General features: G+C 39.3%; 1 protein-coding gene across 4 annotated transcripts in view; it reads left to right on the top strand.

Annotated features, from left to right (window-relative positions):
* The window catches only part of TLN2 (talin 2), a 173992-nt gene that overhangs the window by 21725 nt on the left and 124617 nt on the right, over positions 1 to 27650 (top strand). For 2 of the 4 annotated variants that reach the window (XM_082769058.1, XM_082769057.1), the window contains exon 2: positions 10712 to 10810. The gene's annotated coding sequence lies outside the window, so the exon portion shown is untranslated. Of the gene's footprint in view, positions 1 to 10708; positions 10811 to 27650 lie in introns of all 4 variants that reach the window. The other 2 variants (XM_082769056.1, XM_082769059.1) reach the window with 1 other exon arrangement.

Raw genomic sequence — 27650 nt, forward strand, 5'->3', positions numbered from 1 at the left:
GTTGACAGCAGTGAAAGAATAGCCTAACTTTGAACATCTATGTTGTTCATAGACTTGAACAATAACCTTATCTGTTAGAGAACCTCTTTGAGCTATTTCCTGCTTCCTTTAGAGCATCTGTGCTTGGATACTTTGTCATAAAGGGTTAAAAAGGCTGGGTCAGCACTGTGGGTCTTCTGAGTATCCTTCTCCTTAGACCGCAAAATCTGTTCTGGTATGTTGTGTGTCCTTCAGCTCGAGCAGGAGCAGTTTTGCTTTGCTGTTGACTCGCTATACCTAGGTTGTGTCATCTGCTGTTGGAACTGTTATTGGGATGAAGAGGAGGCTTTACCCTTTTTTGTTACCATGGGTCCCTCAGGCCTACCTTGTATCCTGAGAAGCACCATGTCAGGAAGGAAGCACACAGTGCATGAAAGAAATGCTTCCTGATACAGAAACACTTCTCTAGTCTGAGGGTGCAATTTCAAGGAGGCTGGCTTAGATCAAACCAAGGTCAGTTGCTGTCTGTTCTTCCTCCTTTCCCCCTTGTACCAGTCCTAGTATTGACCTGACTGCTTGTTAGGGTGGAGATGGTTATGTCCCCCAGCTTTATGAGCTTCCAACTTGGATTGGTGAAACAAGTTGCTTCTGGAGTGTAATTATGATGCTGAAGTTTGCTTTAGTGTCTTCATGTGGGCTCAATTATGCATCATTGCTTTCCTGCAGCTGGCATCACTCAGTTTTTCTGTGTATATTATTATTCTAGTTTGTCTCCTTCCTCTGGGAAGGAAATAGTTATTTGAACAGAGTTTGGTTTCTTGTGTAATTGTTTTAAAGTAACTTGTAGAACGCAAACACTTATAATGGCCAGTTTTCCGTTCATGTGTTTTTTGATACTTATTTTCATCTCTACTAATACTTCTGTGAGACTGACCGGAAGAGTGGATAGATTTAAAACAAATAAAACAGAAACAATAACCAAACTTAGTGGGAGCACATTTCCTACGGGGGACATTTATTCTTTCTTAGCCATCCCTATGTCTTGTATAATTTTTTAAAATAAAAATAAAATTCCTGATAATTGATTTTGTGTATCAATGTTATTTCACGTGACTTTTATTATCTATTTTTGTCTTCTAATTCCTTTCAAAAAACATAGCAAAGGACAAGAGAAGAGAAAATAAAGGTATTTTCAGCTGAAGAAAAGTTATCTGTTTTAAAGGTTTGAAGGTTGTCTTATTTTGTACATTTTAGCTAATTTGAATAAGGGGTGAAAAAACAACTCTCATATGTCATGTGTTGCTGTGGGTAAACTTTTTGCTACCTTGCTGACCTGGGCTGAGTTGTATGGGCATAGTAACAATGATGAACGTTCTTGACTCACAAACCTAAGCACAGGTTGTGTGAGAAGTGAAACAAGTAACTCCTTGTAACCCTCTATAGAACCATCCAGATGGCAGTCTGCTGCTGCTCTGAGTGTTGCTATGAGAATGTCTCTGTTTTTACTTCCATCACTTCTGGAGCTAGAACAATGGATGGGAAAAGGTTGGGAAGAGCAGACCTAAGATACCCATTTTGAGTGCTAATGCAATTGGCTCAGCAGTCTTCACAGTTACACTTCCATTTCTGTGTTAATGGTACTAATGGAAGTAATTTTTAAATAGCATTTGGTGATTTGTTAATTGAGGCGTTAACTGAGCTGACAAATGTGTTTCTTGTGCTAGGGGCCCCAGAGCTGAACACAGGGCTTCAGCTGGGGTCTCGTGAGAGCAAAGCAGACAGGGAGAATCCCTTCCCTTGCCCTGCTGGCCATGCTGCTTTTGGTGCAGCCCAGGTGTCCTGGTTTCAGTTAGAACAGAGTTAATTTTCTTCCTAGTAGCTGGTAGAATGCTATGTTTTGGCTTAGGATGAGAAGAGTGCCGATAACACCCCGATGTTTTAAGTGTTGCAGAGCAGTGCTTACACCAAGCCAAGGACGTTTCAGCTTCTTGCTCTGTCCTGCCAACGGACAGGCTGGGGATGCAGCAAGAGCTGGGAGGGGACAGACCCAGGACAGGTGACCCAAACTGGCCAAAAGGGTGTTCCATACCATCTGGGGTCATGCTAAACAATATATAGGGGTGGCTAGCCAGGGGGAGAAGGGCCAGACTGCTTGGGGTTAGGCTGGGCATTGGTCAGGGGGTGGTGAGCAATTGCATTGTGCATCACTTGTTTTGTACACATTATTAGTAGTAGTACTATTATCATCATTGTTGATATTATTATTATTGTTGTTATTATTATTGTTATTATTATTATTGTTGTTCTTATCATTTTCCTGTCTTAATAAACTGTCTTTATCTCAACTCGGGCTTTACTTTCCCGTTTCTCTCCCCCGTCCCAGAGAGGGAGGGGGGAGGGTGAGCGAACGGCTGCGTGGTGTTTAGCTACCAGCTGGGTTAAACCACTACACCAGGATATGTTTGACTTTCTGGGCTGCAAGTGCACATTGGTGGTTCATGTTGAGTTTGTCATCAACCAGCACACCCAATTCCTTTTCCTTAGGGCTGCTCTCAATCCATTTTCTGCCCTGTATTTGTGTTCGGGATTGCCCTCATTCAGGTGCAGCACCTTGCACCTAGTTTTGTTGAACTTCATGTAGGCGCACCCCTCAAGCCTGTCTAGGTCCCTGTGGATGGCATCTCTTTCCTCCACCATGTCAATTGTGCCGTGCAGTGTGGTTGCTGGCAAACTTTCAGTACTGTTTACAGCCAACTGCTAATATTTGAATGTAGAAAGACTCCAAATACTTACTGTTCCCTGATCTGTGGTGGGCTTCAGCTGCGCAGGAGATGGCATTTCTGAGTGTTCACTGTTTAATTTTGTAGCATAATACATTCTCTGTCTTCATACAGAGTTTGTAGTTACCTGTTTGGGGCAGCCAAAACCACCTGAGCATGAAGGAATACTACAAGGGTATAGTGTGTCCACCGAGTGCTAGAACAGCACTGGCAGTCCTGCAGTGTCCCTCATTCTCATCCCATGGATTGATGGAGTCTTACAGTTGTGGTGCTATAACCTCGGAATTCAATATGGCATTTGATACTCAGGCAGTATTTCACCAACATCTCTGACAGCTTATCGGTATTTAACTAGACTATAGCTAAAAATTGTGTTAAACTGAAGTACTACATTTTCAGAATGCTATTCTTATAACTTGGAATTCAAACTGACCAAATGTGCAAGTTGAATGTTACAGGACAATATCAGGAGTGTTACTGAGAGTCTCTGATGTTGGAAATGACAGCTATTGTTTTTGTAAGCTTCTGTGTACCAAAAAAAAACACCACAAAAACAACAAACAACTCCAGGGTTGGAATACAATGTCTTTGCAGCACTGAATGCTTAAAGCAGGTTTTTCAAGTGGTTATGCCTACTGATATAGGTCTGAGAAAATAACCAGCAAGGAAAGTGTTTAAGAGTGGTTTTTGGCAGTCTAGAAGATTGTGCTGCAGTAGAAAGCCCAGTAATTCGTGCTGTTAGCTCTCAAATGTGTTAGGAAAGAGAACATAGTTTATCACTTACCACTTTATTTTTTAAGTAAATGTGAAGCTACAAATGCTAGTCCTGGTAGGTGATGGAAATATAAATTTTGTTCCATGACATGGAGGTGTAAAGTTTTTCTTGTGGTCTTTTCTTCTCTTTTTTTTTTTTTTTTTTTTTACTCCAGTGCTGGAAAGGGCTATCTCAAATTGTTGCACGTGCTGCTGAGGTCCCTTAAAGTGAACTTGTACCTGATGTGTAATTAGCAAAGCACTCAAAGCAACTGAAAGATTGAGTAGAGGGAGGAATGTGCTTGTGTGAGCCAATTATACATGTGAATGAATGTGTGGACTGCTGTGAGGGACGGTGGCTATGATGCCACTCAGTCAAAGTGGTAGCTTTTGCTTTGTGCGGCTGAGCAACTGGTAAGCAACACTAACGGCTGCTTTGACATTTCTTGGCAACCTTGTGCCTGCACTGTTAGAAGGCTGGATGTGAAATGGTGGTGAGAAGGGAAAATATTTCTTAAAAACACTTCAACTGTTCAGTGTAAGATTTCTGGTAGTTGAGCTACTTAAAACCAACAAAACAACAGCAACGAAGTCCAACAAAACTACAGTTCTGTCTTAGTAAAATAAGGGAGGTAACTGCAGATATAGGGCAAAGAGTGGTTGGCTTAATTTATAACATCCTTTAAATGACAAGCCTTCTGTTGAGCCACTTCTTTTACGTGGGTATCCGTGCTTTCCAGTTTCTCTTAGGATGTGCCCCATGGCACAGCTCCTGTCATTCCCAGCTGTGCAAGTCATTGCCACCTGCTGCAGTACCTGTCTCAGTATGTGGCTGCATGATGGGTGCAGGGGCTTGCATGGTACCAGTGAAGCTAAACAAGGTGCATGTAGTTATATTTCACTTAAAAATATGTATTCAGAAACATTTCCAAACTGAAAGGGAAGAAAGTTATTTACATTGGCCTCTGAACAGCATTGGAGTTATTTCATGTTGAGGGGAGTCATTGTAGCTTTATTTCTGTGAGGTACAGGGGGGTTAAATGCAAAAGGCTGTAAATGAAGGCAGAATTAAGTCAGTGCCTGTCTGATACCGGACACATAATTGTAATGTTGCTTTGCAGAAGGTTGAGAGGTAGTATCTTTGTGGAAGCTATTCGTAGCATGAGAATTTGCTGCTTAATATGCATTTGGGTTAGCTTTTTCAAGTTACTTAGTAGCATAAACTGCTGCTGTAGTTGAATTCAAATATGTGAAAAAACATTGCTTGTGCCTTAATGTACTATGATGCTAGCTGACAAATGCATGAAAACAGAGGAAAGAATATGACTTAGCATCCAATGATAGATACTGAAGAGTAAATTTGACTCAATTAAAAAAAAAAAAAAAAAAAGTTTGGTAGGTGTAAGGTAACTTCTGTCACATAACTTCAACAAAAATGCTGACTTGCTTTAGTGGCAGCTGTACAGGCTGAGTGTCACACTGCCATCAGTACTTGTTCCTCCTGGAGGTAATGGAAAGTCCCAGGCGTTGCCTTGCTTGTACTGAATGATGGTGAGTTATCCTGGCCTACACAGCAACCCCTCACGTGCTGCAGAAGTTACCCTTAATTACAGACGTGGGCATCATCTGACATATTTGCCAGGAAGGACCAAAGTGTTGTGTCAGTTAGTCAATACTTTTATCTTGGCACTTGCACAGGAATACTGGAAAAAAACAGGTTGTATCTTCTCTCTACTCCTAATTTTTGTAGAGTGCTGACTGGCAGTGAAATCCAGGGCAGAGAGAATTTGCGAGGACAGCACAAGGTGCATTCAGTGAAACTTGTGAAGCATCAAATACTTTCAGTCTTTCATAGTTGATATCAGTGCTTGTGACTTCTGCGGGAAATCACCTGTATTTGAGAACGTCTGTACAATACAATACAAAGCTGCTCTGTATGCAAAGGTATCACAGAAACAGTCTTGCTTCTAGAAGGCTGTTCTTGTGTTGATTTGTGTTGTTTTAAAAACTTTCTTCATTCACTATATCATTAAGCTATCCATAAAAAAAGCCAAGCTTTGTAAAATGGCTTTAAATTGTTGATTTGGGTGTTACATGGAAGTAACTCTGAGCACATATGAACGTGATGTACATAAGCAAACCCCGTAGGATTTCTTTACATGAAAACAAGCCCATGTCAGTGCTTTTTGTATACCTCTGTTTAACATGAGCATAATGTGATTTGGTTAAGGTCTTCAACAACACTGTGGAGGCATGGAGTAAACTACAAGAAGTCTGAAACAAAACAGATTGCAGCATGGTTATCACAGTACAGAAACAGGTCAGGCAATATTAAGCCATCAGCTTATGTTCTTGAGTAGCTAAAATCTGTTTCTTTTGGATCTCTTGGTATGGGGAGTGATGTGCCCTGTTGAGAGGGGTTGCCAATCCTGGGTGGCTGACAAGCGGTCGTTAACTCTATGGACCAAGTCAGTAATGCTTGGCACAGATTGGTTTGACAGTCCATTAATGTCTGACTCTTGCAATAGTTTCACACACAAGTCTGCTCATTCTTCCCTATGAATTTGAAATTGCTTGTTAAATCAGTTTTAGGTCAATTATTGTCTGCTTTGGGAATAGAATCTTACCTGTTGGTGTTCTCACCGATCATGAGTAACTTAGGAGGGAAGCACTGGTCTACCAATTTTTTCTTTTATTTGAAATCTCTGTTTACTGACTAGTACATCTGTGTTTACTGACTAGTGTAAATAGAGAAATTAGACTGAAGATAGGTGTGTGTTGCTATTGAATCTAAATTTTCCTATTGTATTAGCTGCTGGGTGGAAGCGTGTTTAGAACTCTCCTGCTCTGAGTTGATTCTATGGACACAAGATCATAAGCTGTTTTTTTTTGTTGTTGTTGTTGTTGTTTTGTTTTTTTTTTTTTTTTTTGTGGCTGGCGTTTTAGTAATGCAGAGGTAAGAGGCATCAATTGTAGGATGACTGAATATGGCATTTGAAGAAGCCACATCTATCAGTGTTAAACATCCACTGTTTGAAAATGGAGCCTTTACAAAAGTACCAACTCTTTTTTTTTTTTTTTTCCAAAAAAGGTGGAAATTGCTGTTACTGTGTTCAGAGAACATGTGGTGAGAAGGTGCTACATGTAAATTTATTCATCTCAGGAGTTTGTGCCTGGAATACTTGATAGTGATAGTTTAGTTGGTAATAGATATTTGTAGTGGAAGGGTGGGGGTGCAATAGCTTGCAAGCACACACTTTTTCTGCAAGAAGCCCTCTGCTTCATTCATTTAAATAGGAATCAAATATTGAAATTCTCATAAAAGGAATAATGTTTTAGTTTTTAACCATTCATTTTTTTGGTGTCTTCTTCAAAACTATCCCTGCTTGCAGTCTTGTTATTTGTAACATTAAAAACTTATGGGATCCTTTTTTTCATTCTGCTTTCTTCAACACTTATTTTCACAAGTTGTACTGCAGAAGGTGTTACTTTAAGGTTTGATAACACAGAACTTTTTTTTTTTTTTTTTAATCCTGGAATCTTGTAAATGTTATTATTGATAATGACAATTCAGTGATCACAATTGAGTATTTTTGTAGTGATTATTGCAGCAATCATGGCATCTAGACTCTGTAAATTTCCCCTAGTTACTTATACAACAAAATTATTCTTTTTGTACATCTTGGAAATGAGTGATGCTGTTTGGAATACTACCCATGTCTCTAGCTTGATGTTTTATGGCTTTGGGATATGCGTGTTGACTAAAATGTATATGCTCTGGTAACTTTTGAATCTTTTCAGTGATTTTTTTTTCCCATTTTTCAGCTTGAATAATTCTCATGAGTTACAGAACAACTTCAAGACAGTTCTGAGAAAGCTAAGGGGAAACAAATGTATAACATGTTTGGTTGTGATAAAACAGCGAGACGATATCGATAATGACTTATCTACAGTCATATGACAAGCAAGTGATACGAGGGTTAGGGATTTTTCTTAGATTAAACATGTATGCTTTTCGTTAATTTTTAATATGGTGAGAAGATTTTGTTGTAAGGGAGATACTCAGTTCTTAATAAGTGATGAAGTGGTAAAGGGCAAGACTATTTATACCTGTAGTCATACACCTATAAAATTTCACATTTTAAACAATGTATTTCCAGTAGCCTTCTGAATATTAAGCGTGGGATACTAGGATATGTTGAAGACTTTTAGAAAAACTTTTTCAAGTAGATAAAAATTTTTCCCCAAAGGTAAGTTTTTAACCAGTCCTATATTCACTGGAGAAAATGTCCCTTTGTTGAGTATTTAACATCAGAAATCTAACTCGTTTTTTTCTGATTTGTACATTGTTCTGTAGATTGTATGTATGTATCTCTCTAGAGAGTACATTAAGTGGGTGATGTGAAAAAAGACTTTCTGTTGGTCTTGCTGGTTTGTGTACAGCACTTCATGTGTTTAAGAACGTAAGGTGAAAGAAAAGCCTGCTTGTTCTTGTTTGGTGTTTTCACTCATATGAGCAGTCCATCAGTGCTGTGCTCTAAGTATTTCCAGACACTGTAGGTTTGGTGGGAGAATATTTCACAAGTAGCCTGTGTATGTAGTGCTGCAGGACAGTGCTTGTGGGAGTTCAGGTGCCTGAGCTTTAGATCTGCTCTCAAAAATGTGAGGTTTTCAGAAGTGCTGCCATATGGTCAAGTGGTATGAGTGGGCAGTTAGATTATAATGAATGCAGTGCCCAAGTAGTGGTATTGCCCATGTACCAGGACTGCCTGGCTTTCATACAAGTAGTACTGGCATTACAAAGCAGCCAAGACAAACTATAGAATCATAGAATAAGGAATCATATCCAATGATTCTAGAATCACAGAATATAGGAAACATCTGTAGTGATGTTGAGGAAATTGTTGAATGTGAACAGCTATCACCTTGTTGAAAGGAGTCTGCTGAATAGTTTTCCACACATAATGATATTTCTTTCAGATCATTTTCAGTGCTGCCAGGCAGAAGGCTTTTGTGACCAGTGTCAGAATTTTAATACGTATCTTTATACAAGCTGACTGACTGATGGCATATCACAAGTTCATTGATTAAAGGAAGTGACACTGCTTCTAGGAGAGATGCTTCTGCTGATGTATACAATCAACTTGGTAGCAGAGAAGGAGCAAATACTGTCTCATTATTTGCATGAGTTGAGTATGGATGTGAGGAAGGATCCTGCCTGTCTTTTTTGCTGCATGAGGAAATAATACCAAATGTCAACTCAAATGATTTGTATGTTAATCTCTTGTTAGTGGTACTCTAGCAGAGAAGGCGCATGCAATTTTCAGTTACAACTGCAGATATTTAATTAGTATAGAAGTCAAAGTTTTAGGATTAATTTAGGCTTTATCTGTGTCACCCTATATTTCTGTTGCTAAACCATGCAGTCCACAAGTTTGTAGAAGGAAATAAGGTAAGGTTACAGTCTCAAGTTGGCAAGCATATGATAGTTTTAGTAAGGACTAAAGGGAAACTAGTTAACTAAAAGTAGATTGCAGTGTAGGTTTGCTTTGAATTCTCAATTATTTCTGGAGTGCCTTCAGCTTTGTTAGATGAAATTATTATCTCCCTTATTTGTAAACCTCTGAGAGGAAATGACCTTAAGTTCATCTATCCTTGTCCATGAAATACCTTCTGCTGAGCCTTAAAACTGAAGAAAAGCTACGAATAAACTTAAGATTTTTTTAATCAAAGGGGAGAAGCTAATATCTTACATTACTTTCTTAGTTTTGTGATTACCCTGAGTAATTTGAGAATAGTTGAATCTGATCCCCTTCTGTATTGGAGGGGAAGCAGTTGGGCAATCATGCTGTGAATGACTGATGTCTTCTGAAATGGCCAGCTTTACTACACAGATGAGCAGCAGTGCTAGACTGAATAGTAATGACAGCTGCTATAGTTTCAAGACAAACAAATGACTTCATTTCCTAGATCTTTTTTTGTGAAAAGCTAACCACTTGTATGATAATCCTTGAGGCCTCAAACAGCATGTAGTAGTTCAGCATGTTCATTACCGAAACTGGGAGAAATGAAACCAATGAGGAGTAAAAGGTACACTACGTATTGTGCATCTGCATGCATATATATAGTCGCGTGTATATTTGCATCACTGAATAACACAGTCAGTAGCTTCTAAGTTGTATTTGAATACTGCAAATTATTATTTATTTATTTATTAAATTAATGAGCATGTTCCAAGTTCCAGAGGCAGGCACTGAAATCAGGAAAGTTCTTTGTTAGACCTATGTAATCTGGACATCAGCTACTTGAAAGGGAGGTGAGGTCCTAGAAATAGCACCTCAGTTGTAGACAGTGCATTTCTCCTCAAATTAATGCTTTAGCACCAATGTTCTAATATTCATGTAGATGGAAAGTATTTCTTATGATTACAGTGTTTATTCCTTTACTGGCTCTAGTGTAACTTCTCTGCTTAGTTTGCTTATGTTATGTTTAAGCCTAGAAATGTTCATGTCAAATGTTTGAGTTGCATGAAAATAAAATACAGCCTTTTCAAAGTCCTGTAAAATATGGCATTTCTTAAGGGTACTTTGTTATAATTTGGACAAAACACCATAGTTTTTGACTATCTCAGTCTATGTGACCTTCAGACTCACAGATGTCAGTAAGGACAGATGACTGGTATTTAAGGGGAACTGGATTCACAAGCAACTTCTGAGTGCATGACGACTTGCAGGTTTGCTGTAGTATTTTATCACAGTCACCTTGAAAACAATGATCGTTTTCCTACAAACAAGCACTGGGTGATATAAAGTAGTGACACTGCAGATGTTAAAATTATCATCTATCAGGAGTTTCTTTTTTCTATTCACATCTCCACTACGCACATTCTCAGGAGTGTTGACCAAACCCTGTAGTTTTCCAATTCCTGCTATAGGTTTGGATAGCAGTTGCTGCTGTCAGGTCACTCTGGCTAAATTCTGCAATATGAACTGTGCTGGTTTGTTAATAAATTCACTTTGAAGGACTGGTGTATGGGTCATTTTACTGCCATATTTCAAGATTTTTATTTGTCATTGGGTTTGGTGTGCCTGTCATTTTGAAGAGCGCTGTCATAGCTTGATATTTGTTTTGCTAACCTTTTCACTTAGAATACTGAAACAATTTTTTTCCTCCCTATCCCTCTTTTTTTTTCCTAGCAGTACTGCATTGTGGGATAACATCAAGGTCTGTCTTGCTGCTGGACTGTTCTGTTGACCTGTTTCAGTATTCTGAGACCACAGACTGACACGAAGGAATCTGTAAGTATGATGGTATGGGGGAATACTTTGCTGCCACTTAAAGACATACATCCTATAAAGATAGTTAGTGTGATGTTGTTTATGAAACCTTGTAAAATAAGTGGTGAGTGGCAGCATTTGTTTTATACCATGTAGTTGTCTCTGATTTAGTGCGTGCAGTTGATCAATAAGCAAAGTTCAGGTATTGCTTTATTAAAATTCTGTTTTGTATTTTTAGCATTTAATGAAAATATTAGATGAAAAAGGAGAAAATTCTGTTAACAAAACCTCTCTTTGGTGTCTTACAATCTTAAGCAAAGCTAAAATAGGAGGAAGAAGACTATAGGGAAGCATGGTAACTTTAAAATAACCAAATACGGTAGTTTATTTGATAATCTGGAGTTACATACTAGGAATTTTAGGTTACAGGGGATAGTTGTATCCTTTTAACACAGCCTGTGCTGTATTGATTGGTGTGTTATTGCGAAGTAATGCTGCAAAACGGACTGTGACTACCATATTTGAGCACATAATCTGGAAGAAATGGCATGACCCACAGATGGAGAATGAAGATAATTGTTGCTGTTAGGGTTTAGCAGAAATACTGGAAAAGAAAAAAAAGTATGTCTCTCGAGAGATTCGTCAGCTGTTTGTTACTGGGAATGCCATACTAACCAATACATGGTATTTCAAGCAGCTGCCAGCCTATAATAGTTGGATTCTGGAGAAACCTTTAAACAAGAAAAAAGTGTTGTTGCAAGTATTTTATACTGTGGCAGTTCAGAAATAGGAAATACTAGATTATGTTTATCATCAACTCTGATTTCAGGAAGGAATATGAAAACACTTCAGTCAAAACGTGGTTTACATGTGACAGGAAACTGCAGTTCTTTTCCTGGCACTTGCAGAACATAGTCCCTTTGAGAGAATCTGTCTTCATCAGTTACACTACTCTGAAAATGACATTGCTTCATCGAGTAGCAGTGTTTTGAATTTCATTAATGAAGACTGGCATGATAACTCATCTTTCCAAGTGTTTTGTTTGAGACTATTTCCAGGCACAAGGATTCTTAGGTGTAAATAAAACTGTCACTTTTTCCCCTGCTGTCACTCCTGTCTCCATTGACGTAACTTTCTTGTGTCAATACAGTTAATTCTTCATCAGCTTTGCTTATTTGAGTACTAGCTTCAGTTTGAGTTACTAACTTGATTATGAGGTATGACCTTCCAAATTTCAAGCTTTGTTTGGAATTTCATCACCTAAATATTGCTACAAGTACATACTACCATACTGACACTTAGTTCTCATTTTCTGGGCTGTGACCATTGATATGTTGTTGATCACAGCTATTGCAAGGAAGAATTGACCGTTTTATTACAGAGAATAGGAGCACATACTTAAAAGAGCTTCATGTTGGATAGCAGAAGTTAAAAACAAGTAGTGAATTTTGACTGGATCTTGCTTGTAATGAAGTTGATAGTTGCTATGTTATCCTTTTAGTTTGGATCAGTATCTGTCTCATGCACATGTATGAACTCAGAACTCTGGCTCTTTTTCCTACAGAGCTATGAAGTCACGAATAAATTATTTGATTGAACTGCTCTGTAGTTCATTTTGCAGGTGGATGCTAAAATATCTTCACGTGTCGATGTTTATTGTGCAAATAGAAAATAACTCGGACAGTTTATTTTTAAATTGAAACCATGGGTTAAAACTCTTGACTCCTAGATACTCTGAACAGAAAGGCACTGAAAGTTTCCAGATTTTAAAACAATGAAAATACCACAGAAGAATGCAAATAGATTCTTCTATTTATAAGAAATGCTAACTTTCTTGTGTTGTTACTTTTTTTTTTCTTTTTTGAAAGCTTTAGGGAGGAGGTAAGAGTTATAAAGTGGCCAGTCCTACTGAGGAGGGCGTTATCCTCCTGACATACCCAAATATTAGGCAGCCAGCACCAAACCAGGGATAAAGCTGCTGTTTAAGCAGAGCTTTCCAGGCTACCTTTTTTTCTTTGTTCATTTGTGTAGGCTGAACATGAGTGAAGTTTGTCATAACTGTAAGCTTGCTTGGTTATACGTAGGGTTTTTGTTACACTACTAGTCCAGCAGTGGTGGCAGCATCCTTGACTTCTTTTCAAAATAAATTCTAGGATCATTGCCAATGGTTTGTAGTTTAGCTTCTTCAGAGACTTAATACAGTGTCATGTTATGCATTTGTATACTGCTGGCAAGTATTATTTGTTGCAAGTATCACAGTTGGCTGGATGTTGTGATTACAAAATGCGATTTTTGGTTTAATATTTTTGTAATGGCTATCCTAACCAAGTGGATTAAAAGAGGTCTGGAGCTCAAAGTTAATTCTAAAGGTTTTTTATGAGGAATATTGAACCTTTCAGAACTGCTCTGAACTGCACTCTGAGATCCGAGCCAGTTGATACAGCATAATGAAGAAAAATTAAATATTACGGTCAAATTTTAGAAAGTGGCATCAATTTATTTATATATATGTATGTATAAATTTGAGGAAATGTAAAGCTTGTGAGAAATTGTGTAGATTGCTGTAAAGCTAAATGGGTATTCCTATGCTTTTTTCTTTTTTTTTCCAGCAGTGGTGAAAGACCCCTCAGATATAGCCTTGAAGTTCAGGCTAAGGCATCGGTATTACTCAAAAACAAAACAATACTGTTTAAACAAGTATTAAGTATCATATATTTTAATTCAGCTTTGTGCACTTCCGTTCACATTCTTTGAACATCTTAGACCTTCATACATTTATAAGTAGGAGAGCCTGACATTTCTCTTGTGTTTATCCTATTTTAAAGAGGGCTGTTATTCCTTGTTGTAATGGTTCAAGTCCATATGCATACTGTATTTGAACAAGAAGTTGTGTGGGGCTAATGGGGTTAATTAGAGTGAGATGCTGACATGTATCAGGTATGAATTGATGCTTTCATTCTGGTAATGCTGCAGAGCCCTGTGTAACCTTTTGCTTTACAAACCACTGTAGCCGTTGTGAAAATGTGGAATGATCTTGGATCTTGTCTTCAGTGTCCACTGTAGCTTCTGTGTGTAGCACAATTAGCTTGTCACCTGCATGCTGTCAGCTTTGTCTTCGTGGCAGCCTGAATGGCCTGACTTGGCCTTTTTTGCCTGCTTGCTACAACAAGGCTTCTGAGGGACAACTTCATCAATCTTGAATTTCCTTTCTCTGACAATTGTAGTTTTTTAGTTACTTTACTTCTTTCCTCCATCTTCAAATCTTATAACTTTTTTTCCATTCTCAGAATATTTTTTCCTGTTGTTACTTGGAGTTAGTATTAATTAAAGGTATTCGGCACGTGTGTATAGTCAGTTGCTCTGATAACAACTAAGCATAGCTAGTATCTGCTTAATACTGTTAGCATTCATTTACCTACAACCAGGGTCTATTTCTGGTCACATCAAAATGAAGTTGGTACAACCAAGTATCTGAGCTCCAAGCTTGATCATAAAATTGGTGACTGTGCAGGAGTATTCAAGAGCTGGATGAGCTGGATGGAGGCTCTGGTGCTACAACAGCAAAAGGAGTAGCTCTGTGACTTGACTTGTGTAAGGCAATTGCACCAACAGCCACAAATTGTGGTTTGCTAGTTCAGCCTCCTGTGGCTGAGGTACTGTTCTCAAGCTTCATATCACCAAGTGGGAATGCCACTGACTGTCTTTTCAAAAGCACTGTCCAGAAGGAGAAATTGCTGCCAAACTCTTTCCAGTGTCTTTCCCGTTAGCCTACTGTTTTCTCCCCTTTGGCTTTCAGGTTCCATGTGTGTTACTGGTCCTTGTAAAGGCTGTATGTTTCCTTTGAGAGCAGTACTGTTATGCTTTCTGTATTCAGAGAATGATCCTGAACCACCCTCAGACTCTTGAGCTCCGCTCTGTTAGGCTGCTAAAGATTCCTTAGTTTGGGCACACAAAATGAGTACTGAGTTCTGATCTTCTTACATGGTTTGTGTGGTTTTTTGCCCTTTCAAGGGTGAAAGGCTGGGAAAGAAAGCTAAGCTGTGGCCTGTGAGTGGAGGTTATGGTGTGTCTATTTCTATATTCTCAACTTGCTTTGGAAAGGCTTTTCTCCACTAATGAGAACTATTCATCTCTTCCCATCTTAAATTGAGGAATGAGTTACAGGTACCTTTTGAAAGCTGTGATAAACAAGACACCAAAGTACTTCCCTGTAATGTATAAATTTTGTATGTACGTATGTCTTAACCTAGTCCACAAAGACTTCACATTTGGACTTGAATGTTTACTCTAACAGCTTTCATGAACACATGCGTTGCTTTTAGATTTAAATAGCTGTGTAATCTGAGATGAGAGCTGTAGTACAGCAGCTAAATATATCCTTGCAGCATAGTTGAGAAGTCCTGCATTCAGAAATTAAATTTGGCAAATAAGAAGGATTTTGTTCTTTTTACAGCTACAGCAAGAAAGCAGTCATCATTTATGTGGTCATATTACTTAGTTTCAATTTATTCATATGCTTGGCTGAGACAATATTAGGTGCGTAGATATCAGTATAGTAACATTAATGCGAAGCAAATCAATATAGACTTAATGGTAACGGTTAGATTGCAGTGGGTAAGCAAGTGTTTAAGTAATAAGGTGTCAGAGTGAATATAAATGGTTGTAGGTGGCTGACGTGTTTGTCTTAATGCCACTAGAAACACCAGTTGAGAAGATCTATTCCTTTTAATGAGAAAAATGGCTGAAGTTGTATTGAATCTTCCATATAGAAATGTGTTAGGTGAATGTTAATATGGGAATGCACGGTTAGTGTGGATTTCCATATAATTATTGCATAAAATGTTACCTGCTAATTAAGTAGTTCAATTTTGTTCAGTTGTAAGTAATGTGAAATGGGGAGGATCAAGTCATCTCTTAATGAAGCCTGAGTGGTCACAATTGAGTATTGTGGCTTTTACAGTGTTACAGAGAGAAACGGTGCTGATTTTTTAACACTTGAGCTGGTATTGTATTCCAGAAGTACAATAATTACCCGATTTCCTGGCAGCTGGATTGCGCTTGGATTTTGAACCATATCAGTTTTCATGTAGGATTCTCCTGAATGACGCTGAGCATGTTAAGCGTTGTACTGAGGAGAGAGAGAGAGAGAGGGAGACAGAAAGCAAGGAAGTTTTGCAGACTGAACTTTGCAAGTGATGCTCGTAAGAGCATATCACTACCGTTAATGTCTTTAGGTAGTTAGGTAGCAAACTTCAAGTTTTATTGGTATTTTCTATATTGCAGGTGTGCTAGATATGAGGAATAAATTCTTTACCAGGAGGTGGTGAAACACTGAACAGGCTTCCTAGAGAGGCGGCTGGTGCCCCGTGCCTGTCAGCACTCAAGAAGTGTTTGGACAATGCCCTCATGAATAAGCTTTAACTTTTGGTTAGCCCTGAGGTGTTAAGGCAGTTGGACTCAGTCTTTGAAGGTCCATCTGTACTATTCTATTCTAATGAATGTACATTGCAAACCAACATCAGCAATTGGAAATGCATGTCAGGCCTTTTTTTTTTTTTTTTTTGGTTTTCCCAGGCAGTTCTAGCAAAGTTAGAGATGTATCTAGCGAGTAATGGGCCAGCATAAGTGACCTCATCTCTGTGAGACAGCAAATAAGAATGGAATAGGATGCCTGATTCTTACAACATTTGTGTAAGTTGGTCTTGGTTTTCCATTCAGTAATGAGTGTTTCAAATACTGCTATTTGCAGTTGAGGTTGTTTATCAGGTAGGCTAGAAATGTCCTCTTCTGTTTCTATGTCTTTGCAGAAAGGCCACAAGAGTGTTCTGGCCTGAGGTGATCTGCTGTGTAATGCAGCAGTTTCTGTTGTGTGCAAATTGAATGTTAAGAGGCGTAAAACAGGTGATTTTTGATGCCTGACTTTATGATTAAATACAAAAGCTTTCTAGAGTGTGGAGGAGCTGTTTTGCTTTTCAAGATAGTAGGGAGAGTATATGTATATAGAAACTGTTTTTTTTCCAGCACTTCTTCAAAAGCTAGCTTAAATACTGGCTCAGTGTAGTGGTAAGAGATGAGCACGAACATGAGCCTTGCTGAATTGTGCTGATGGTTGCTTAGGAGTGACTGGCTTTTCCTGACCTCAAAGACATGTTGCTTAGTCTGAAACTGGGCAAAACAAACCGTACTGGAGTCTTCGGTTAGAAGTGGTTAAACTGTGGCTTCAAACAGTACAGTTGTCAAATGACCTGCTCAGTAGAGGGCTGAATTTTAATTTTATTGTTTGTGAGTTCTGAGAGAAAAAGCTCTCTGGGTAAGTGTGTGATTTTTTGCAGCTTTGACTAGTGTCTGTGCTCTGATCACTAGTGTCAAGCTGGTAGCTGGGCTGTTACGTTGGTTGACTTTCAGATCTGGAGGTTATACATCAGTTTCATTTATCATTAACTTGGGTAGACCTGTGTGTTAACTGTTGTTCTTGTTGTCTGACATCAGCTGTGTATCTGGGACAGTGAGGTCAGTTTTCACCTATGTGCGAGCTTAATTCAGTAAAACTAAGTGCAGAATTGGACACAAGTCATGATTATCAAATTTTGTGTTTAGTGCGAATTCTGAATGTAGTGCTTCAGATTCTTGGCAGAGAGTGGCAGAAAGGTTAGGGCTAAAGTATTACATGCAGCAACTGAAGTTTCTAAATATTTTGCAATTGTTTCAGGCACATTGCAATGTAAATGCTGCTGTGTTCTTCTTCCTTGGTAAATGGATTGTTCTGCCCAAGACTTGAGTGTGAGTTTTCTATACTTGGAGAAAAGTAATACACAGGAAATGTGTGTATTCTGAAGTGAGACTCTGTGATGAAAACCAGAGAGGCTTTAGCAGAGCTCTTAAGACAACCCAGCTGAGTTATAACAGTAATTTCTCTTTTCAAAATCTGGAAGCAATAAACACTTCAGATGTGCTTTCAGAATGCAGAGGAATCAGTCCCTTGGGCAGATAGCATATGAGAAAAAACTTTGGAGTTAACTTTGGATATCAACTATATGATCTTCTGAAGATACTTAAATGTTATGGCATACAGGAGGCTGAGGATGCAATGATTTTTCTTTTTCTTCTCAAAGAAGAACCTTAGCGAACTGGTAGGGAGACTTGAACTTGAAGCAGTCCCAGTATGGGGAGCAATTGAGAGAGTTAGTGCTTGCGTGCACACATCTGGAAGATTGGTTTAGTTCAAGGATTTGACAAAGACTATTTTGCTGCAGAAGTGTGATGGTGTCCTACCTGCTCCTTATGTTATCGGGTAAATATAAAATATATGTAAAAAGAGACAAACAAAAGAGCCTTAGTCTGAGACCATGTAGCTAGAAATTGATAAGGCATCCTGAAAGAGTTATTTCATGTTTTCCTACATAGCTCAGACACTGCCTCAGCCTCAAAACACATGCTTGGAAAGCTTAGTTCTGTTAAGAGAAGACATCTCTCTTCTTTTTATTGAAGGCACATGGGGGTGGGGGAGAGTTGAGCTGGTCTTACGTTTGATTTTAATGAAGAGTATAAGCAGCATGCATTTCTTATGTATGTGTTTTCAGCATTCTCTCTCCTTCTCCTATTTAAATGGTGATTCCAGACAGTGTTCTCCCATGGGACAGTGTGAGTGCTGTTCAGACTGCCTGTGAATACTGCAAAGCATCATTTTTTTCCTAGGGGTACTTGAAGTGAAGCAATTAAAATGACAAGAAGTGCTTGAGACTGAAAGATATATGTCTGTGGGAAGACTTTATGAAATTCAAAGTGTATTCTAATCAGAATTGATTTGGCAGCTGCATAGTTAAAGTAATAGACATAAAAATGTGATGATGTCAGGACCTGAAGATGTACTGGTTTTTTTTCTGAAAAGTGAACGTCCTGTCCTGTCCTGTAAGACATAGCAGACAGAAAGAGAACAGCTTTATGCTATCTGGTATAGTGTACAAAAGTCATATATATTCTTCCTGGAACTACAAATTTTTCAGTCACTGAAGAGCTCTAATAAGTAGTAGTGAAAAAGCTGCCTTTTAATTTGCTTTTGTTTTCTTATTTTGCTCTTGTTTTCAAGTGATATCAGAAGACTAGTACCTCCTGCAAGAAAGTAGATTACTAATCCATGAAATAGCCACTAGTCGTCTTAACCCATTTGGTGTGACTTTGCTTACTTGTATAAATGGGTGTTATTTAGAGAAGGAGGCACATTGCAAGTAATGTAAAAATCATAGATTGTTGGGGTTACAATACAGAATCACAGAATTTCTAGGTTGGAAGAGACCTCAAGATCATCGAGTCCAACCTCTGACCTAACACAAACAGTCCTCCACTAAACTATATCACTAAGCTCAGCATCTAAATGTCTTTTAAAGACCTCCAGGGATGGTGACTCCACCACATCCCTGGGCAGCCCGTTCCAATGCCTAACAACCCTTTCAGTAAAGAAGTTCTTCCTAACATCCAACCTAAAACTCCCCTGGTGCAACTTTAGCCCATTCCCCCTCGTCCTGTCACCAGGCACGTGGGAGAACAGACCAACCCCCACCTCGCTACGGCCTCCTTTGAGGTACCTGTAGAGAGCGATAAGGTTGCCCCTGAGCCTCCTTTTCTCCAGGCTGAACAAGCCCAGCTCCCTCAGCCGCTCCTCATAGGACTTGTTCTCCAGACCCCTCACCAGCTTCGTCGCCCTTCTCTGGACTCGCTCGAGCACCTCGATGTCCTTCTTGTAGCGAGGGGCCCAAAACTGAACACAGTACTCGAGGTGCGGCCTCACCAGAGCCGAGTACAGGGGGACGATCACTTCCCTAGCCCTGCTGGCCACACTGTTTCTTATACAAGCCAGGATGCCGTTGGCCTTCTTGGCCACCTGAGCACACTGCTGGCTCATATTCAGCCGACTATCCACCATCACTCCCAGGTCCTTCTCTGCCTGGCAGCTTTCCAACCACTCCTCTCCCAGCCTGTAGCTCTGCTTGGGGTTATTGCGCCCCAGGTGCAGGACCCGGCACTTGGCCTTGTTGAACTTCATGCAGTTGACCTCAGCCCATCGGTGCAGCCTATCCAGATCCTCCTGCAGAGCCTTCCTACCCTCGAGCAGATCGACACACGCACCTAACTTGGTGTCATCTGCAAACTTACTGAGGGTGCACTCAATGCCCTCGTCCAGATCATCGATGAAGATATTAAAGAGGACCGGCCCCAGCACCGATCCCTGGGGGACGCCAGTAGTGACCGGCCTCCAACTGGATTTGACTCCATTCACGGCGACTCTTTGGGCCCGGCTATCCAGCCAGTTTCTAACCCAACGAAGCGTGCGCCAGTCCAAGCTAAGAGCAGCCAGTTTCTTGAGGAGAATGCTTTGGGAAATGGTGTCAAAAGCCTTGCTGAAGTCAAGGTAGACCACATCCACAGCCTTTCCCTCATCCACCAAGTGCGTCACTTTGTCATAGAAGGAGATCAGGTTCATCAAGCAGGATCTGCCTTTCATAAACCTATGCTGACTGGGCCTGATGGCCTGCTTGCCGTGCAAGTGCCACGTGATGACTCTCAAGATCATCTGCTCCATGAGCTTTCCTGGCACTGAGGTCAAACTGACAGGCCTATAGTTCCCTGGGTCTGCCCTCCGGCCCTTCTTGTAGATGGGCGTCACGTTTGCTAGCCGCCAGTCAACTGGGACCTCCCCCGATAGCCAGGACTGCTGATAAATGATGGAAAGCGGCTTGGCCAGCTCCTCCGCCAGTTCCCTCAGTACCCTTGGGTGGATCCCATCCGGCCCCATCGACTTGAGCACATCTAAGTGCCGTAGCAGGTCACCAACCATTTCTTCATGGATAGTGAGGGCCACATCCTGCTCCCCATCCCCTTCCGCCAGCTCAGGGTACTGGGTATCCAGAGAACAACCGGTATTGCCGCTAAAGACTGAGGCAAAGAAGGCATTAAGCACCTCTGCCTTTTCCTCATCTTTTGTAACAAGGTTTCCCCCCACATCCAGTAAAGGATGGAGATTCTCCTTAGTCCTCCATTTTGCGTTGATATATTTGTAAAAAGATTTTTTGTTGTCTTTAACGGCAGTAGCCAGATTGAGCTCCAGATGAGCTTTGGCCTTCCTAATTTTGTCCCTGTACAGCCTCGCAACATCCTTATAGTCCTCCTCAGTGGCCCGCCCTTTTTCTGAAGATTACAAACCCTCTTTTTTCTCCTAAACTCAAGCTGCAACTCTCTGTTGAGCCAGGCCAGTCTTCTTCCATGCCGGCTCGCCCTTGGCCACGTGGGGACAGACCGCTCCTGTGCCATTAAGATTTCCTTCTTGAAGAGCGCCCAGCCTTCCTGGACCCCTCTGCCCAACCGCCTCCCAAGGGACTCTACCAACCAGCGTCCTGAGCAGCTCAAAGTCAGCCCTCTGGAAGTCCAATGCAGCGGTTTTACTGGTCCCCTTCCTGGCCTCGCCAAGAATAGAGAACTCCACCATTTCATGGTCACTCTGCCCAAGACAGCTTCCGACCACCACATCTCCCACCAGTCCTTTTCTGTTGGTGAAGAGAAGGTTTAGCGGGGCACCACCCCTGGTAGGCTCACTAACCAGCTGCGTCAGGAAGCTATCTTCCACACTCTCCAAAAACCTCCTAGACTGCTTTCTCAGGGCTGTGTTGTGCTTCCAGGATATGTCAGGGAAGTTGAAGTCCCCCACGAGAACAAGCGCCAACGATTTCGCAACTTCTGTCAGCTGCCTGTAGAACTCCTCATCCGTCTCCTCATCCTGGTTTGGCCCCGACCAGGATGCTAGCCTTGTTGGTCTTCCCGCCAATCCTAACCCAAAGGGACTCAACCTTGTCATTCATAGCCTCGAGTTCCACAACATCGAAAGATTCTCTAATATGGAGAGCCACATCACCAACCCTTCTGTGCTGCCTGTCCCTTCTGAAGAGCTTATAGCCAGTCATTGCAGCACTCCAGTCATGAGAGTGGTCCCACCATGTCTCTGTGATGGCAACCAAGTGGTAGCCTGCCTGCTGCACGATGGCTGTACATATGTTGTACAATACTGTACAGAAAACTTGGTTACCAAATGATTGTGCTGTGAAGATGACCTTCAAGCATACAAGAGGATGATAAGAGGACTGTCATAGGAAATCTCACAAAATATTATTACTGGCAATCTGTTTAAAGAGCACTTTTCTTCCTATGGAAAGACTTAGAACAGTTGTTGATGCCAGTGGGCTTGCTTTGATCTAGGAGACTAGTGTTTGTGGGTCAAGAAGTGCTTTGCATTTGTTCTAGTCAATGACATTCACTCTGGTCAATGTGTAATGCTAGTTGGTTTTGATCTTGATTTCTACCATCTTAAAAGCTTGACTGGAGTGGGAACTTTCCTTGGCAGAAAGTGGCCATAGGCCTCAGGTGGCTGCTTGTAATCTCATTTTGAACTCCCGAGCTGCTGATGGCTGTTAAAAGCACACGCTAGTTGCATCAGCAGTTGCTGTTTGTTAAAAAGTTTTTTGTGGGTTTTTTTTTTTTTTTTTTTCTCCATTACTGTTTACTGAGGAAGTAACAGCCTAAAACAAATTAATTTTCAAGTGCAGAACATTTCTTTATCTCTTCATCTTACCAGAATATACTTGTGGAAATAATTTCCTGGCACTGAAAGTTTGTTTTTTGCCTCTGTATGTCATTATACAATATGCACAGAGGGGAAAAAATGTGTAACGCTATGTGTATGTGATTGCATAGCTTGTGTAGCAGTAGTCAGTGTGGAGAATTCCTGGCATTTTAGCTCTTCTAATTCTCAAGTGATGTGAAAGTAAAGATAAATAAATGATACAATAGCATGCTTCCTAACAATCCAGTGTATTTTGGTTTTTAGAAGTAGATAATTTGATCTACAAAGGCTGTTGTAGGGAGAAATTTTAAGGAGGAAAACTATTTACCATTGAATTTTGGAAAATAAACCTTTTGTTATGAGTTAAATAACTTCAATTTTAGTTCTTAAGTAGCCAGAAAAATTGCAAACAAATTGTGTTAAGATGCCATACTGTGAATTAGATTGCTATGATAAAACATACATACAGAGCTATAGCTTGCATTCTTTCTGGAACAGCATTTTGGTACCTTATTGGTCTGGACAGCTTTCTGCATGTGTTGTTTTTAAGTAGACACTTCTAATTTGTGTAGTTTGAAGGCAAATTGTAGTATTACTTTTGAGATGTCTTGATAAATTAATGACTTTTCACTGAAATAAATATCTATATTTTTGAGGAGAATTTTATTTCAAGCTGTTTAGTCTGAAGATCAGACATATTATGCCAATTTTTATTTTCTGCAAAGGAATTGTGTTTTTAGAATAATTTTCTGAAGTGCAAGAATGCAATAGAGGAATGTGTCGATTTCAGAGTACTAATTGAATTTGGGCCCCTCTCGGGAGTTCCTTAGTAGGTTGGTATATCCTGGTATAACATTTCTGCAGTTCTACAAAATCCTATATTGTATTTGATTCCACATTCTTCCCTTTCAGCACTCTGAATTTGGCAGCATAGGTCTGCGTACTGGCTGCTTTTCAGAAATATATGTAGTTTTAACAGCTGAATGATAACTAGAATTATATTCATGAAATTCTCTGTTGTATTTTCTAGGCACAAAATAGTTACATACTTAGACTATTCTACTAAGAACTGAAGTTATTGAATGTTTGTTCCAGAAATATTTAAATTGTATAAATACGAGATAGTAATACTGTTACACTGCATATAATGCAAAATACAGTGACTTCTAACTCCCTCCTTTATATTATGTGTTTTCAAGGTAAGAAGTGATTCCTTTTTTTCATATATGCTTGTTATCCATGCATGTGGTCAATGCTTAACAAAAAACAAACAAACAAACAAACAAAAAACACCCTTTAACTCAACTTAAAAAAAAAAAGAAAGATAATAAAGGGAAGTGCATTTTTAGTTGCACTTTAGTAAGTATACATCTTAGGGTTCTGACTATCTTGCACGAAATAAAATTTCAGTGTGTGTATGGAAAGTGAATGGTGGAAATCCTTATTTCTAAAGTTAATGTTTATGAAACCTGCAAACTGAATCAGCTAAAAGGCCTTTGTAGCTTCTAATGTAAAATATAGATAGAGATCTATTTCAACCAGGCTGATTTAAATGTAAAACTGTCTAGACTTAGACTGTAGAGACAGTGCTTTGCATTGGCATAAATTTGCAAGTTCTGCCCTTTTTGTTTTTCTGTTGGAGCTGCATCTAGTCTCCAAGAGTACTGCTACCCACTAAGCCTAATAGAAACAATAAGCCTAATACAAACAAGGGATTTAGAGCAGATACCTCATCTTAGAACTTAAGTGGCTACTCATATATTAGTTGTTCTAGTAAAATAATAGCTTGCACTTCAATGCTGAGTTTCATTTTAGAAATGCATATTATTCTTTGTTTTAACTATGCTTTTTAGTGCTTGTTGTGAAGGCAGAAGCTAGCTATGTAAATTGCCTCTGTTCTCACATAATTACCTACTAACTTCATATGCCTTCAAACACATGATTCTTCCAGACCTGCTTAGCAGCAGATGTAGGTGGATTACTAGTATAAAACCTCCGATTCAGCTAAGCCTTCTTATATCTTCAATTATTTTTTGTTTTTATATAACTAACTGGGATTTAAAATCTTTCCGTAGTGTACATATGTTATGAATTCTTATGGTCTCTAAAATGTATATATGCTAATTCTTGGTGATCAGTGCTGAATGTTTTTGCACTTAAATAACTGCTTCAAAGGCTGTACCTGTAACTTTGAAAGGCGAGCATACTTTTGAAAATGCATAGTCACCAGCGTGTTTAGGACATGTGCTGCAACAGGCGGTGTTCTGGACATCTTTCTAGGCTCACTTGGTGTGCTTGCCTTTTTGCAGCATTAGTCAAAGCTTCAATATGAGTTTAATATAAGACTTGGTTCTGGTGATAGTTTTCGTGGTTTTTTTTTTTTTTTTTTTTTTGTATGGGGCTAAAATCTACTGTACACACAGTACATTAACAAGAAAATAAATATTTTGACTAAACTTTTTTGAGAAGAAACATGAAAATCAACTTGTTAATGAGTGGAGGTTTAAATATGTTTTTGTGAAGAGGAATGGGGATTGGGAGCAGGACTAGTGTTATCGTGTACTGATAGACCTTTCTTGGATGAATATCTTGAAGGGGAAACATGAACCTCTTTTAAAGGATGCTTATTCAGGAGAAATGTTTGCAGCCTGAGTAATTCATGACCTAATAGTACAGAAAAAGTAGAAGCTCCTCTATGTTTTTTTGTTAGTGATTATTTATGACAGCTGAATTTGCGCTTCTTTAAAATGAAAACAACACAAATATATTGCCATAGAATTGCTGAGGTTCAATAGCTTCCACAGAACCAGTGAGCCTTTGTAAAGGATTGCTGAATAAACATTGCTGTAGTGTATATCAGCACAAATGGGTAAGAAATCCATTGGATTCTGATTTGAGTGCAAGTAAATATTTGGATATTCAGAGTGTATGGCATCACAAGGTGGGAACAAAATAAACCCTGTACTGAGAAGTTTCTTTAATACTAAGGGGTTTTTCGCTGCTGAGGTGTCAGTAGCCAGCAGAGAAATAGCCAGCAACTGTTCTAAGGCAAGCTGCTCTTCCATTTCCAGGACAAATAAGCTTAATGTCTTGTTCACAGTTGCTTACAGTTCATCCAGATGTAAATAAAGGATGACTTCAGTGCAGATTCCGAATCGAGAAAGGTGAGATTTTACAGTTATTGTGTATAGTACCTTGATGTATAAACTGCCGTGTACTCATAGTTCAAAGGTACGTTATTTCACATCATGAGCTGTCATTTTCAATTACTATGTTTTGTATCCCCTTATTTGGAAAAATGTTTAGTTCCATTTTTAAAAGCCAATTTCTAGGCTCAAGTCTATAGCCAGACCTGTTGAGTTAAATGAAGAATCATTGATAATAGCTGTAGTGAACTCCTTGCAGAGACTGTGAATCTGGCATGCCTAAGTAGTTGATACTTGAGAGTCTCTGGACATTTTGGAGGGTAAATATCATTCACATCATGACGGAAGAATACATGAGTTTGACATGTGACACGTTTTCAGTGCTTGGTTTTGCAGGAAGGTGGTAAAGCATGACTGCCTTGTACTTCAGATTACTCTGGTAAATCAGTCAAACTAGTTTTCTGTCATCAAAGGAAAGGTATTGCAATGTGATGCCAGGATGACATACTGTTCCGGGCAAATGCCTTTTAAAGAACTTAAGAAGTGTGACTGAATGTGACTATTTGCTATAGCATTTAATGTAATAACAATAATTAAGTTGAAGTAAGTTACTATTTCTTGTTCGGTAAATCTCATTTTTCCCCCTTAAGAGGAACAATTATACATGTTAAACAAGATTTTCTCTTCCTATCAGACAACAAAGTTAGAACTTGTTTTTCTAATGTACTTGGAGAGTAAGCTTGGAGTTCATTGGACAATTCTGAATAAAGTTTGAGTAGTTGCTGCTTTGTGGAGAACTTCCTACCACTCCTGAAGATCTGTGAACAGCAGGAAAGTAGTGTTTGCCTAACCAAGAGTTAGTGAAAACACAAAGAGATTTATCTCCGATATTTATTTCAGAAGGTTAGTTAAGCTTCATCATGTAAGATATATGAGATTTATATTATCTTAAAAATGCAGCAGAGTATAGTTGGCTTTCAATGGTCACAACATGCACTCTTTTGACCTGGATACAAACATGCATCCTTAAGGAGAAATTAATGGCATACTTGCCTCTTATTTTAAAAAAACGTACCCATTGTGCCTTTTCAGACCTCTTCAAAGCCTATTTTCATATGCTTTACATTTTTAAAGGAATAATGCTTAGTTCCAAGTGCATGAGAAGAATTATATTTGAGAGTCCAGTTTCAGCTGCAGGATAGTCAAATTTCCCTACATGCTGAATACATTGTTCCAGTAGGTGATTTCTGTTTATGAAATACCTGATACAGCTGTAGATTATGTGGTATCAGTAAAGAACATGTTTGTAATGGTTGCTTTGAACAGATAAGATTGAAGTTACAGATGTTAGACAAAAAAGACCCAGAAATATTTGTTAGTTTGAACAGATGAAGTGGAAGACGTTAACTAAGACAGAATTAATTTCTGCCTTTTTTACCAAGGGATGCCCAAGAAGTTGAGGTCACTTGCACAGTCCAATTATTGCAGCAAGAAGTGGTTCTGTATTGTTACAGTGTTAATTAACAGAAATTGGCTATCAGGGTTAAATGAGCATTCAAACTCATTGCACAGTTTAATAGTACCACTTGACTTATGAAAAACAGTGCACAAGCAGTTTATGTGCCTGAAACTCAGTCAGGTGAATCAAAACTCCTAAATTCAAGGTGGGGATGGGAGTAGATGAGTTTTTGAATTTCCCTACTAATCTGGGATTAACCAGTTTTGCCTACATTGGTAGATACAACCTCAGATTCTTGAAGATCCTGGGGTTGTCTTCTTTTAACTTCCATTGTTGGGAGTCAGTGTAAATATCTGAGCATGTCCCACTTCAGTCTTGGTTGCTTTTCTTCAGTGATGACTTAGGTATGTCAAACTTGTTCAGGAACATAAAAAGAATAAAAAATACCAAACTGTAATTTAATTCTTTGTGACAGTTTTCATACTTGTTTCAGACCAGCTCTCTAAGATAAGTCCCTAATACAAAATTATAACCTTTTCTAAATATTTGCTCTTCAGATGCTGTGTTTATGACAACTTTTAATCTCTTCTGTATGTCAAGTTTGATTTGATTCTCAGTGTTTACTGGCAGAAAATTACAGAGAAAAGC

This window comes from Aythya marila (genome assembly GCF_965140915.1).
Source record: "Aythya marila genome assembly, chromosome: 11".
NCBI classification, from domain to species: Eukaryota; Metazoa; Chordata; class Aves; order Anseriformes; family Anatidae; genus Aythya; species Aythya marila.